General features: G+C 39.4%; 1 long non-coding RNA gene across 1 annotated transcript; it reads right to left on the bottom strand.

Annotated features, from left to right (window-relative positions):
• Positions 1-5638: 5638 nt before the first annotated feature.
• Positions 5639-7896, bottom strand: LOC120439378. The gene is made up of 2 exons (XR_005612607.1): positions 7857-7896; positions 5639-7227 (listed from the first exon to the last, which is right to left on the bottom strand). It is a non-coding gene; the product is annotated as an uncharacterized LOC120439378 (long non-coding RNA).
• Between the last annotated feature and the right edge of the window lie 7222 nt (positions 7897-15118).

Raw genomic sequence — 15118 nt, 5'->3', positions numbered from 1 at the left:
GTGAACCAGTTCCTGAGTTGTTGGTGAAATTCACAAGTGATGCTCTTTGTTAGCATCATCATCATCCTCAGTTCAGGTGAGCTCCTGCAAGACATGAGGTCAGAAAGGAAATCCAGATTCTTGTTATTATGATTGTTATTATATTATTCTAATATGAAATCTTAACAAATGAATTCAATCACCCACAGTTTATTGATTGTTGACTAACAGGTTAGATTGTTACCTGTGGCTCTCTGTCGATATAAAGACACCATAAGAAGAGTGGAGATGAAGTACGGACAGAACACCAGCAGGTAGCGCATCAGTGCAAAGTCAGAATGAAGATGACTCGAGTTTGGGTGTGGAGCTCCTGAAGTGGGCGGGTTTGCAGTCATAGGTTTACCTGCAGAGAGAACCACACCTATTTAGGTAAAGGTGTGGATGAAAAAAGAGCTGAAATCAGAGTGAAGCTCCTCACGTTTGACAGTGATCCAGCTGGATGGAGACTCTCCATGACCGCTGATGCCACACTTGTAGAGGCCTTCATCAGACCTGGAAACATGCTGGATGATCATGTGACCTGTAGACTGGTTCCCAATGAAGACACCATCTTTATAGAAAGCAGCTGGGAGGTTGGAGCCGGTGGTGTTTGTTTTACAGAGCAGAGTGACGTCATCTCCCTCCATCACAGGGAGGACAGGACTCTGCAGGATCACTGATCCACCTCAACACAGAGACAAACTACAGCATTTCATCCATTTACACACAGCTTCATCAACACTAACTCCACACACTCAGCTTACCAGTGACTGTCAGGTTAACCATGTTACTGATGGGACCCTCTCTGGACTCACACCAGTAAACTCCACTGTCCAAAGTGAAGATGTAGCTGATGTTACAGGAAGAATTAGTCGAACCAGCTGGTTTTCCCCACCCATCTCCACACTGAGTCCTCTGTCGTTTGCTTGTGTTTCTCCTCAGAGTCCATCCAGCAGAGCTGTCGTCCTCCTCACAGCTCAGAGACACAAACTCTCCTTCAAACAGCTGAGAGCTGCTGGGACTCACAGTCAGACGAGCTGTGAGGAAGAGGAGGAGTCAGACATTAGTCACTGAACCTCACACTTTTACACTTTGAGTCTGTCTGTCGTATGATCAAAAATGTATTTTATTGTCATTTATTCCAATAAACTACAGTTGTCTTCTTATCTGTATAAAAATGTGTTTAAATGTTACCAACATATGTGCTATGACTCTAACCTAATGTGGAATTTTATTCACTTTTTTAAAATCAAGTCTTTGACTTCATGAAAAGTAAAAGTTGTTATTTCTTCCATCTCAGTGATTTTTATTAAATGGAATTAAAGATCCTCACTGGTCTCCAGATGATGGACATGTAAATAAACTGCAGTTTAATTAAACTGATTTTGTGTTTCTGCTGATTATTTGAAGAATAATTCTTCCTACAGTAACAGGTAAGCACTGCTCATAACTGAACTTCTCATGCTGAGCACATCTAAATATAATTACTTTCCAGAAACACTAAAGTCAGACATGGTGTCAGAAAGAAAATGCAATACTACCAAATCACCAGAAGAGGTCAGAATACAGACATTTATGAAACAACAAGTGGACGTTCACACAGCTGACATAAACACACTTACTATAGCACTGAGGTCCATGATCTAAAAATGATGCAGTGGGACCGACTATCAAAGGATTCCAGTGAGTGTAAATACAATGTCTTGAAAAAGGATTCATACCTCTTTACACATTTTATCACTTTATAACCACAAACTTAAATGTTTCATTGAGATTTTCTGTGACAGATCAACACAAAGTAGCACATAGTTGTGAAATTGTATGAAAATGATACATGGTTTTCACCATTTTAAGCAAATAAAAATCTGAAGAGTGTGGCATGCATTTGTATTCAGCCTGCTCTGTGATGGTCTCAGTGGTTTGTTAGAGAACGTTAGTGAACAAACAGCATCATGAAGACCGAGGAACTCACCAGACAGGTCAGGGATAAAGATGTAGATAAAGTTATAGTAAGGTTAGGTTATATATAGAAAACAAAACAAAAAGCCGTAACATCCCAGGCTTTGAACTCAGAGAATTCCAAAGAGCAAAAACGCACTATTCAATCCATCATCCAGAAATAGAAAAAGGATGCTACACACCAAGACATGACCATTCACCTAAACTGACAGACCGAGGAAGGAGAGCACTTATCAGAGAAGCTTATAACAGGCCCACTGTCAATTTGGAGGAGCTGCACAAATCCACAGCTCAGGTGGGAGAGTCCACAGAGTCTTTCCACAGGACAACTGTGAGTGTGTATTCCACATATCTAGCCTGTATGGAAGAGTGGCAAGAAGAAAGCCATTGTTGACAGACAAACATAGGCAGTGTTGGGGAGTAACAGAATGCATGTACCTGTGTTGCGTATTTAAAATACAAAATGTAACTCTATTCTATTAGAGTTACCTTTTAAATCGGTGGTAATCAGAATACAGTTACTTTGTTGAAATAAATAGAATACACAGCGGTCATTTCCGGTTTCATATGTTTGGCTGTCCCCTCTCTATGCCTTCTCCAATTTTGGTGATTGAAAGCAGGCGGGCGTAGGTTTAGCTCAGATGGATGGGCATGTGTCATATATCGCATGGCTGAGAGTGGGTTAGAGAAAAAGACGTGTCCTCTTTTTAAAACATTTTTATACTCAATTTCCATATGGGATGAATACAGTTTCTCTGATTCTGATCGCTGGAAACCGAAACAAAACACACAGTAAGACTCTAATGTAACCCTGTTATTGCTGGTGGCATCAGTTACACAATGGACCCAGAGCCAGCAGTGCACGGGCAGGAATGCATTTCTTAATTGGAAATGGGCTGATCGACGTACTAATGCTGTGCGATTGTTATTACTATTAGTGAAGGATACTCGCGAACGAGCTAACATTGTTAGCTGGCATTAGCTGAGGTTAGTTCATAGACTGCAGACTGTTAGGCCTCGCCAAATACTCATGTACACCCGTCTGTACTTGCGTTTTCGCTGGTGCGGACTTTATAGGTTTATCCGGTGTCGAGAACGCAGCTCTTGATGACATCATAGCTCCTGAGTTTTTGCAGCCATCTCCTCTTAAATGTGATTATTATTTGCAATGGAAATGACACATGGCATAAAAAATATACATGATGTAGAAGATTTCTTTAAGAAAGAAAAAAAGATAATTTGAACTGATTTGAATTGAACAAATATTTAAAATATAATTGATCATTTTTGGAGCAGCCTTCAGGATCTCCACGTATTAACATGCTGGTTTTAGACTTGAAGGATAGCATTAACAACCTGCTAGCAGCAAATAGGCATTTTTGCATAAGTGCTCCAACATTTTTGGTTACATCTGATACCCACCAGCTCGATAGCTAGCTGGGGGTTCAAGGCTTGATAGAGCCGGCGAGAACACAGAATTCCCAGCAAATAATTTTCAGACCCCTGCGGTCTTTCGCTACTCAGGTTGAACATGATATAAAAGTCACTTAGATAATTGAAAAAAGGTTATTGTTTGACTTTTTTCCAGTGTTTTATTTGTTCCTGAGTAAATCAGTTTGGCTGAGATTAAAGTTATAGTTTTCACAGCTGAATAAACGTCAAACAGAAAACTGATTAAACAGAAGTGTGAGATGGTCGAGAATTTACACCAGTATCCAGTTATATTTTAGATGGCAAGGAGCAGACAGCTGAGTTTATTAAACTCAGCGAGACAGCGGTGATGCAGATCTCAAGGCTAGACCGTCCAATTTCATAACCGCTCACTTCCCGCCTACCTGGCCTTTGGAGGACCCGGCTCACATAGACTGAAGGGCGGGTCCTCAAGGGAATGCAGCCTATGAATTTGGACACCCCTATAAAGTCCAGTTTGCAGTTTGCCAGGAGCCATGTAGGGGACAGAGCAGACATGTGGAAGAAGGTGCTCTAGTCAGACGAGACCCTTTTTTTTTTTTTTCTTTTTTTTTTTGTCTGTCTAAATGCAAAGCGCTACATGTGGAGGAAAAGTAACACTGCTCATCACACTGAACACACCATCTCCACTGTGAAATATGGTGGAGGCAGCATCATGCTATGGGGATGCTTTTCTTCAGCAGGGACAGGGATGCTGCTCAGAGTTGATGGGAAGGTGGATGGAGCCTAAATACAGGACAATCCTGGATGAAAACCTGTAGGAGGCTACAGACTTGAGACTGGGAAGGAAATTTGCCTTTGAACAAGACGATGACTGAAAACATACAGCGAAAGATACAATGGAATGGTTTAGACCAAAGAATATTCATGTGTTAAAATGGCCAAAGTCCAGATCTAAATCCCATTGACCATCTGTGGCGAGACTTGAAAACTGCTGTTCACAGACACACTCCATCGAATCTGCCTGAGCTTGAGCTGTTTTGCAATGAAGAATGAGCAAAAATTTCAGTCTCTGGATGTGCAAAGCTGGTAGAGACATACCTCAAAGACTTGTAGAGAAAGGTTGCTCTGCAAATTATTGATGCAGGGGGCCGGAATACAAAACACGGCAAACCAGATTTGATTTGCTTAAAATTTTGAAAACCATGCCTCTTTTTCTTTTTTTGTACCACTTCACAATTGTGTGCTACTCTGTGTTGGTCTGTCACAGAAAATTGCAATAAAAATTAAGTTTTTGATTGTAAGATAACCAAAGTGTAAAAGTTCCAGACCAAGAAAATCAAAGTTTTTCAAGTCACTGTGTACAGTTGAGTCTGTGTGTATGTTTTGAACCTGGTGTGGATTAAAGGAAATCCAAAATAAATTCAAACTTGCGCTCAGTTATTGTTTTTTAAAGTCATTAAATATATATATATTCTGTAGTATAATTACATCCTTCAAAAAGAGCATTTCAAAGAAATCATTAAAAGCCAAAATTTACCATGACGTCTGTGCTCTCTGCGATTATGTGGAAACTATGATGACTGTAGTGGAAACACAAGGGAAGTGAAAAGATCTCACTTCATCATTGGATGTTCCCTAGCAGCCTGAGACTGTTGTATCCAAGGGATGATCCAGCCCTAACTATTGGCTTTAGCAAAAAAGAAGCGTTTCTGTCTCCTGAATCCAAACTGGAAGCTGGTTCCACACAAGAGGGGCCTGAAAACTGAAGGCTCTCCCTCCCATTCTACTTTTAAATACTCTAGGAACAACAAGTAGGCCTGCAGTGCGAGAGCGAAGTGGGGTGATATGTTACTACAAGGTCATTAAGATAAGATGGGGCCTGATTATTTAAGACCTTGTGTGTGAGGAGCAGTCACATACCTAGTTAGTTTTCAAGATTTACAATGACTAACACTGAGCAGTGCTGATTTTCTAACACTGGAAAATAACTCAAAATGTTAGAAATATTCCAGTGTTAGAAAATCAGCACTGCTCAGTGTTAGTCATTGTAAATCTTGAAAACTGACTAGGTTACTTTTAAAAATATAACACAGTCAAAAGTGTTCATTTAACACTCAACAGTGTTATATTTAACACTCAGAGGAGTGGACACGTATAGACACTCTCTAATGTTAATTTAACACTGGAGATTTTGCTGTGTAGTTCCATTTAGGAGTTTTCAAGGCCTCTGAGGATTTCCTACAGTTTTTTTCCATCTATTGGTATCAAGACTGCATCTGTGTGATTTTCTGCCACAGAGGGAATTTTCCACGACTGCTGCAGTTGCCAAATATTTCAAGTGTGTACTCCTCCATAACTCAAATAGAATAACAAATACAAGAGGAGGAAGACTCTGATTTTAGCCCTGCTTCGCAACCTGCTCTTCTACAAATAAAAAGAAGCATCCTTGACCTGAGATTTCCATCACAAACTGGTTTCCCTCTTATTGGGCTCAACTGACCCAGCGCATAATCCAGAACCATGTCTAGCCTTCCAGTGTCGTCCAAGCTGCCCAGCTTTCCAGCCTCATTTCCACCAGTCTGTGAGGAAGTCTTACTGTGAGGACCTAACAGGGTCCAGTTGTTCAGCGTTCCAGTTTGCTTCATATCAGGTCCTCACCGGTGAAGCAATGAGCCAGCTGCCTTCGTTCCACCTGCGTCCTCTTTAAAGAAGCAGAGCTCTCACAAGCACCTGTCTGCCTCTCTGCCTGAGAGCCCTCCAGAGACTAAGCTAGAGTTATTTGAGCCTGAGTGTCCAAAGCTGCCTAAATGTCCTGAGCTGGCCAACCTCAAACACTGTGAGAGTCCTGAGGGGGTCAAACCACTGGAGGGTCCTCGCCTCATTCTTCTTTGACATGCTTCTCAGCTATCTGACGTGTCCCGCCTCCACAACCTCCAGAGAAGTCCCGTCACCCTGCTTTACTCTTAACTGCCCTTCTGCTCTGCTCGGTATTTGAGTCGACCTCCTGAACTGCTCTTCATCAGGTAGCAGAGATGAGCAGGCTTGAAGGAGCTTTACTGTAACAAACTCTGTTGGCTCTTTTTATGCTAAAGTTGAGAGAGGCTATTAAAAGAAGGAGCCCCTGTCCTCTCTAATAGTTAGATCACATGAAATGCATCAAAGATTTAGACAAATGACCCAACACCCGTAACAACATCCACACAAGATACACAGACTGGTGTTACTGCACAGCAGTGTATGTATCTGCGTGTACATGGTGTTTCTGTCACTGTGCAGTTGAGATGTGAGTTGAAACTTGAACGTTGTTGTTTCCACGTGTGTGGGCATCATGGGATCATCATGGGGTTAGCACTGGTGCCTCACACGAGGGAGCGTGGGTTTGACTTGCAGAAGTGTTGATTTTTTTCCATGAAATTTAGATTTAAAATCTTTTTCCAAAGAAATAAAGTTTCAGTTTTAATGTTGTTTAAACATCTTTCAGAATCAACATCTTTGTAACCTGTTTAAGTTATTTTGTACTTGTGGGATAGTTTCTTATCTGTTCTGTTGTCTATAAGACCCACAAACATTTTTAGAGAGCAGCAAACATACAGATTTTAAGCTTTGGGTCTTTTCTTTCTTACTTCTTACTCAGGCAGCGGTTAAAGCTAGAAAGTCTTTGCATGACAGCAGAGAGGATGTGGTGTCTTAGAGCTGCACCACAGCCTCAACATCAGTACATCAGGAACAATAAATGCACAAAACATGAGATCATTTTTCTTATTTCTGACTTTCAGACACTGGTAACAGAGGCTCACTGACCTTGGTGTGTCGTGCAGATCAGCACTGCAGTCAGAACTAAAAGAAAGCAGCAGGTTAGTCTGAGGTTTCACACTCATGAAGACGACAGTGACACCAACATTTTCCACTTCATTTCTCTCAGTGTGGGGCTGTCTGGTTTGCTCCAGCTCATAACTGTCCCTCTCCTTCTTACAGCCAAAGTTTAACCTCTTTAACCTGGTTTGTGACTAAAGTTGGCTTCGATTATATTATATTCGATTATATTTATATATTATATATTATTATTATTATTATATTATTATTATTATATATATATTATATATTATATTTTAGGCAGATGTTCAGAAACTTGCGAATACCAAAAAGAAAGAAATCTTAAAAACATAGGTGTGGATTGCTGGCAGCCTAAAGGATGATAAAGTGTGTTTGTTTAATACTGCAAACATCGGTTACCAGTGATATCATTTACTCTGAACTCAATCTTAGATTAGGACAGGAGAAAGGGATTCATATCTTCTCTCGAAAATCCTAAAAACTCTGAACACGACAAATGTTTTAGAATATTTACCGCAAAACCTGCAGACCAGCTTTGCACTCTGACATGTTATAAACCTGCAAACTTGCTGAACATTGAATTTCTGAGGTTATTGTTAAATCTCAGCATCTATAAAACATATTGTACTTACAGAGGAGACACAGCAGCGTTGTTTCCTCCATCCTCTTTCTCGGAAATGTTACCAACACTTTGGTCCGCTCATGCTTACGTCTTTTAAACCCTCCTCCTTCCTGTGATTGACTCTGTTGTGGTTTTCTTACCTTTTACCTTCTTGCCAGCTTCTTTTGTTTTGCAGCATAAAGTAACAAAGAAAAGATAAAACTTAAAACCTAAAAAGAGGTTAATATGAAGAGAAAACAGAGGCACATATGATAGGTGCATGGTGCATTCACTGACAGGAAAATAATGATGGTTTATTTTGTGCGTTTAAGCGAAAAACCTGAAATTTCTATTTTTAAGCTGAAAGATCCGTAAACATTTATTTGTCTTGTTTTGTTTTTTGTTTTTTTTAAAGTATTGAACCTAAAACATGTTTTTTTGGGGTTTTTTTATGTAAATAAAGTCTCCAGCTGGTAGGAAGAAAAACACAAGCTGCATTTTTTCCTTTAGGTGTGAACAGTTCAGCTGAGAGGAAGTGAGCTGCAGGTGGGGGATTTTCTTTTCTTTAACATGAGTATGAGAACCGCTCGCTCCTTTAACCACTAACATGTACATTTCCTCAGGTTCAGTAGAGCAAAAAGAGAAACTAATATAATCTAATCACTGCAGCTGTGTTACTGGTCTACAGCTTAGACAGGCCCTGGATCTTTATTCCAATCAAAGTAGGTACGATTGCTGATCAGCTGATCAGGTCATGCAATTAGGTCACTAACCCTGTGACCATATAAACAAACATACACATGATAAACCCTCAAACCTGCTGTCTGACATCTGATTGTGCTCCTGAATTGACATCACTCATTCACAGGCCTCGTTTCAGGTTTATTTAGCTGGAGGTAGAAATGCAGTGAGGACAAAGGAACTTATGAGCGCGCTCGGAGCACTGTTCTGTTCACATCACTTGTTTCCGGGTGAGATGAAGTTCAAGCAGAGCAGGGATGTGGAGCTGAGTGTCACTTTTCTTATTAGTCACTCAGTTAATCAACAAGCGTCACAGCCCACAAGAGCTTCCAGATTATCCTTTTTTCATTTGTTTGTGACTGTAAAAGTTATTTTTAGCACAGGTTTACTGATCCGTTGAATCATCTGATGCAAACAAACTGCTGAGCAGCTTCATGTGGAACAAGCTTGAACACCTCTGCTCTCTTAGTGCTACAAACAGGAAACCACAAACGTATAAATGAATGGATAAATCTTTGCATTATGAAATAAAAGCATCACTGAGGTGAAGTGTGTTAGAGGAGCTCAGCGGGTTCCCTCAGTTTTCCACATAATGTGGAGGAGTTGTTTCAGTAAGTGGTTCAAACAGAAAACACTTCTTCCTCTTCAATGGAAAGCTATAAATAGACACTGATGTGACAGACAGACAGGTGCTTTATGTATGATCTGTATACTGTGTGTACCCCCACTGTGGGCCCCACTGTGGGTCTCTCTGTGCTTAGTGTCAGCCCACTTTATGAACTACATACGGGCCTCAAAGGCCAAACAATTCAAAAGCTTCACCAAAACAAGACACCACTCATGTAGCTGGACCCAGGCTCACCCCCTTTTGCTCAGCAGTGCAGAGCTATCCAAACCAGAAATACTTTTACTTTGAAGGATTCCGCACTTCCCTCTGACAACAGCTCCTCTGTTACTGAATGAAGGGAGCTCAGAGCTCTGATTGTGGAAGAAAACATCAAAGGCAATCTCTGAGTTATTTTTACTGCCATATTATAAAATGTGATGTTCTAGCATCATGTTATTCTTAAGCCTTTAATGGTGTCAGAGCAAACTGATAACATCAGTGCTGCTGTCTACTTGTTACATTTAGAACTGTTTTACAGGAACATCTGTAAAAAGTACTTCTCTTAAAAGTACAATACAACACTTCTGTGAAATTACTTACAAGTAACATACTTTAAAATACTTCGCTGTTTCACAAAGGAATAAGAATGTAACACCCACAATTAGACTTTAATTGCAGGAACTTTTATTTAAAGAATTTAGCAGGACAGAAGCAAACGCAGAATTGAAAACAATAATAATCACAAAAAAAATCATGTCAAATTATAATGAATTAACTTTATGAATCAATATGTATTTATCAAAATAACGTGCTTGAGCTAATGTTGTTTCTGTTCTTATCTGTGGGAGGAGAGAGTTTGGAGATGAGATGGGCACATCCAGGTCTGAAGATGTGTTTTATCCCAGTATTGTCTGTACTCTAACAGCTTTTTGTTGCTGGTTTTCTAGTAAATCTTTCTTGGTAAATTATTACCTTCCTGTTACTTTATAATGTAATGACAGCTTATAAATGTCTCCATTTCTTCAAATGTCTGAATAGAACTAAAAGCTCTTTTTCTATTATCCTACATTTCATTCACAGCCCCCTTCATTGGCTTCCTGTTAAATCCAGAATTGAATTCAAAATCCTGCTCCTCACATACAAGGTCTTAAATAATCAGGCCCCATCTTATCTTAATGACCTTGTAGTACCATATCACCCTATTAGAGCACTTCGCTCTTGCACTGCAGGCCTACTTGTTGTTCCTAGAGTATTTAAAAGTAGAATGGGAGGCAGAGCCTTCAGTTTTCAGGCCCCTCTTCTGTGGAACCAGCTTCCAGTTTGGATTCGGGAGACAGACACTATCTCTACTTTCAAGATTAGGCTTAAAACTTTCCTTTTTGCTAAAGCATATAGTTAGGGCTGGACCAGGTGACCCTGAATCCTCCCTTAGTTATGCTGCAATAGACGTAGGCTGCCGGGATTCCCATGATGCATTGAGTTTTTCCTTCCAGTCACCTTTCTCACTCACTATGTGCTAATAGACCTCTCTGCATCGAATCATATCTGTTATTAATCTCTGTCTCTCTTCCACAGCATGTCTTTCATCCTGTTTTCCTTCTTTCACCCCAACCGGTCGCAGCAGATGGCCCCGCCCCTCCCTGAGCCTGGTTCTGCCAGAGGTTTCTTCCTGTTAAAAGGGAGTTTTTCCTTCCCACTGTCGCCAAAGTGCTTGCTCATAGGGGGTCATATGATTGTTGGGTTTTTCTCTGTATTTATTATTGTGCTATCTACTGTACAATATAAAGCGCCTTGAGGCGACTTTTGTTGTGATTTGGCGCTATATAAATAAAATTGAATTGAATTGAATTGAATTCACTCACTCGTGGACTTGGATGAACAATTAAAGGCTACGATGTGTAAAACGAGTCATCAACTCTAAACTTGTCCTCAGATCAAAGTTTGCTTTATAGCTAACAGACCTGGACAGTGTGCGATACTGTGAGCTTGTAGCAGACCGGCTGTTTGGTAAAGCTTTGTATTGTTCAGTCAGTGTAATAAAAATAGAGTGAAATCATTTAAAACAATAAAATCTGCTCACAAACACGTGAATCTTTAATAAAAATGTTACACATGATGAAGAACCTCAGCTTCAGCTTACTGCACTGAAATAGTCAACACAATATTTTCAGGACATGATTATTGAAATTATTGAAATAAAAAGTTAAGTTTAATTACATCATTATGATCGTGAGAGAAGAAAAAATAATACAACAGGTCAAAAGTACAGCTTTATATATATATTCTATTTTATTCTTATCTGTGGATTTACAGACACCGTGGTAACACAAAGTTTTCATTTTAAGAAAAAAACTAAAGCAGGACAAGAAGCACAAAAACTGACGGACCAATGATCCGTCCAACTGATCCATCCTTCTTCCCCCTGTCTTGCTTTTCTCCATCTTTGTAGTCTTCATCCTTCTCTTGTTCTCCTGGCCCACTGCTACAACACAAGTGAAGTCTATCCAGGATATCCACCCTTTATCTGACACCACTTTTGTAACAGGTATTACAATTAAATAATATGAGATACGCATTAAATTATTGTCTCGACAACTTTGGACCAGAATCATAAAGTTCTAGGTAAGACTATGGAGCCTTGAAAGGATCAGCAGAGAAGGAACCACACAATGATAGATAAGATGTAATTTGAATAGAAACTGTATTGAAAGTTGTAAAGTTTACAAACCCTGCCTGTCTAAAGCCGGCTTCCTACAGTGCACAAACGCACATTAAAGTGTCCAAAAATAAAAACAAAACCAAATATCCTCTTTAAGGAAATTCTCTAAAGAGTTTCAATTAAAGAGTTTCCGCTCCTGTTGCTTCTCTTTGGAAAGAGAAATTAGAGTTCCTTGTGTGTGTGTTTCTGTCCACTGGTTCTAACACTACCCGGGTAGATTTTTAAAGTGTTAGTCTTATCTGTGTCAAGGGATGTAGTGATAGTCCTGAGGTTCGCTGAAGATGGATCCCACGGCTGGCCACACCGTACTCTGGTCCGTCTACAGTCACTCTCTTGGGATTGGCTCGCCACTGAACCCACAGGGTTCAGATCTCAATTGATCCGGTCCTGGTCAAAAACCAATCTATGCACACAGTGCAGAGTGCATACATTACTATTTTATCTATGCTTCTTCCATCACTCATCTTTCAGTCAAGTATTGCTCAAGCAGATTATTTTAGTTATACAATGTCTCAACCATTATAAAATAACTTGAGTTACATCACACAAGGTTTAGTGCAACAGAAAATATACCTTATATTTACCCTTTTGAGAATAAATCAACTTGTAAGATTCACTCTCCCATATTTATCCTTTTAACAGCTGTACATCAGTGATGTTACAGTACTTTAAACATAAATATCACAACTCCGACTGGTTGTTTTTAAACAGGAAATATATTAATAGCAGTCAACTACATGTCTTTATGGCGCTAACATTCATGTAGCATCCCTTACTGGAGCTCGTGGTGAGATAGCTCGCCTGGTCTGAGAAACCATCCTACTCTGACAAATTGGCTGACGCAGTTTCCCACGGCCGTATTTCACAGATTTCAGATCCTAATAAATAGCCATCTATTAGTGATGGCCCGCTTGTATGGGCTCAAATTATGGTCATAAATATTTTGTACTTGTAAATCAGGATTTGTATGTGCAAAAATAATTTGTGTGTGCGTAAAAAAAAGATTTGTGTGTGGACTTAGCCAAAAAATACATGTGAAACTCTGCACTCAAGTTTCAAGTTACAAGTATGAATTTTGACCCTAGTTTTCTTCCTTTCAGCTGATTGGCCAATGTCATGTCAATCACAAATTTAACAATCCAATCAGAGAACAGATGGGTTTGGCTGTCGGAGGGGTGCTTTTTTTGAACTGCAGGTCCTTGAAGGGTAATACAGTTTGAAGCTGGAGGATCTCTATATAAAAACTTTCAGTAGCTGTTGAAAGGAAAGTTGTGGTATGTCAGTGGTTGAAAATATCATTATTACTTTAGGATTAGTTTAACAGGCTGACCCGGGACCATTGCTGTGAGTCACAGTGGGCAGCATAAAGGTCCTTTCACATCAGACGCAGCATGTGCTGCTAATGCTAACTAAAAGCCAAGGATCCAGAATTTGTTGGGAGAAACGGAGCCAGGGAGGACAATGGGAGGTTTTGTGGTGTGTGGGAGTATTTTGAGTTGATTTTGGTCAATTTATTATATCTGAAGAAGTGAAAAACTTGAAATGTCCAAAATGATCTTTTCATAATGTAAATATCATTACAGTATATGACTTCAGAAACACTTCCATTTGAATTAAAGCTAATGAAAAAAATGTATTTTACAGTATACATAAATTACATCGCTACACATTTTAGAAAATCATTTTGTGTATTCTTTTTAGGTGATAGTCTGTAGGACCCAGGAAGACCATATACCTGCATATCTGCCAACTTGCAGTGCAGTTTCTGCACTCCAGCCTCTTCTGTTCCATGCAAGAGGTTTTTCTCTAAGGCAGGAGAAATTATCTCCAAGAAAAGAAAATGACTCAGCCATCGCACAGTAAAACAAATTCTCTTATTAAATAAAAATGAAAAAGGGCTACCTTAAATGGATCATGTTTTACTTTGCAAGTTCATGAGTATAGGGGTGGGTTTTGATTATCGATTTTCTGATTACAATCGATTCTAAATTGAATAAAGTGATATTGATTCATTAAAATCGATTTGTAAATATAAATCTTTTTTGCCTGAAACTCCAGAATCTCAGGTTAAACCTCACAAAATTTCGTCAAACACCAAACAGCTAAAACAGTAAATGAAAGCAGGTTTACGGATTCTGCATAAAAAGGTAAACACAGAGTGCAGACCCGCGCTTTGTGTTTACCTTTTTTCCCCCGCTAGATTCTGCTGCTGCAGGTTTCATCACTCTCCAAACAAAATTGACTGAACCTCCAGCAAAAGAAGATCCAAACCACACTTCACATTTTGCTTCAGATAAACAACATCATGAATTCCCTCTTTTCTGTTTTGCTTCCACCATGATAAAATCACACTTCATGCACAGCTCTCTCTCTCAGTGTACTTCAAGAACAGTTTCCCATCTACAAATCTGTTTTCTGCATTTTTCGCTTGCTCATTACCCACCGGTCTACCGTTATGTACTGACTTCTGACAAGGAAGTCTCATTTCTGTTGTTCAATACTGAAGAAATGTAAACTTTTTACAATCATGCGAAATTGCAAAATGCTTAGCTGTGTCTCTAATTCAACCTCTGTAACGTTGCTCTCCTTTATTTCAGCAGCATCAGGTAATGTTCACATGTTGATTCATGGTTTTCTTCTTTTTTTTGTTCTACTGCAGAATATTTTTAAGGAGGTTTCTTTGCTATGAAAAGCCAGGCCACGTTTTTTCTGTGTTTTATTCTGAGTTACTTTGAAACAAAGGCATCTGCTGTGATGTTTACATCTCTAATGAAGTCTCACAGTGTCAGCTTTCTTTTTATAGATATAAAAATATGGATATATAGTGATAAATGATCAGAACTATAATATTTCTGACTGTCTGAGGGAAAACTTTCCCGATTCAAATCAAATTGAATCGAATTGTTGATTGAATCAAAATGATTCTAGAAATCGGTGACGATACCCAGCCCTACTTAGCCCCCTGAGCATTTTCCCTTTCCAGTTCACAATCAATCCTACCCCCAGGTCAAAAATATGTATAGGAAAATTGGCCTAATATAATATTTTTTTATAAACATACCTGTCCGGCTGTCCAGTGATTAATTGCATAAGTACATGGAGGCAGGACCTCACAGCAGAAGCATTCTCCATAATGTGCTGTACATTATTATCAGTGTTGGTCAAGTTACTTGAAAAAAGTAATCAGTAACTAATTACTGATTACTTCCCCCCAAAAGTAATCCCG

This window comes from Oreochromis aureus, linkage group 3 (assembly GCF_013358895.1).
Source record: "Oreochromis aureus strain Israel breed Guangdong linkage group 3, ZZ_aureus, whole genome shotgun sequence".
In the NCBI taxonomy this organism is placed as follows: Eukaryota; Metazoa; Chordata; class Actinopteri; order Cichliformes; family Cichlidae; genus Oreochromis; species Oreochromis aureus.
Note: the sequence above shows the minus strand (reverse complement) of the source record. Positions and strands in the feature narration are given on the sequence as shown.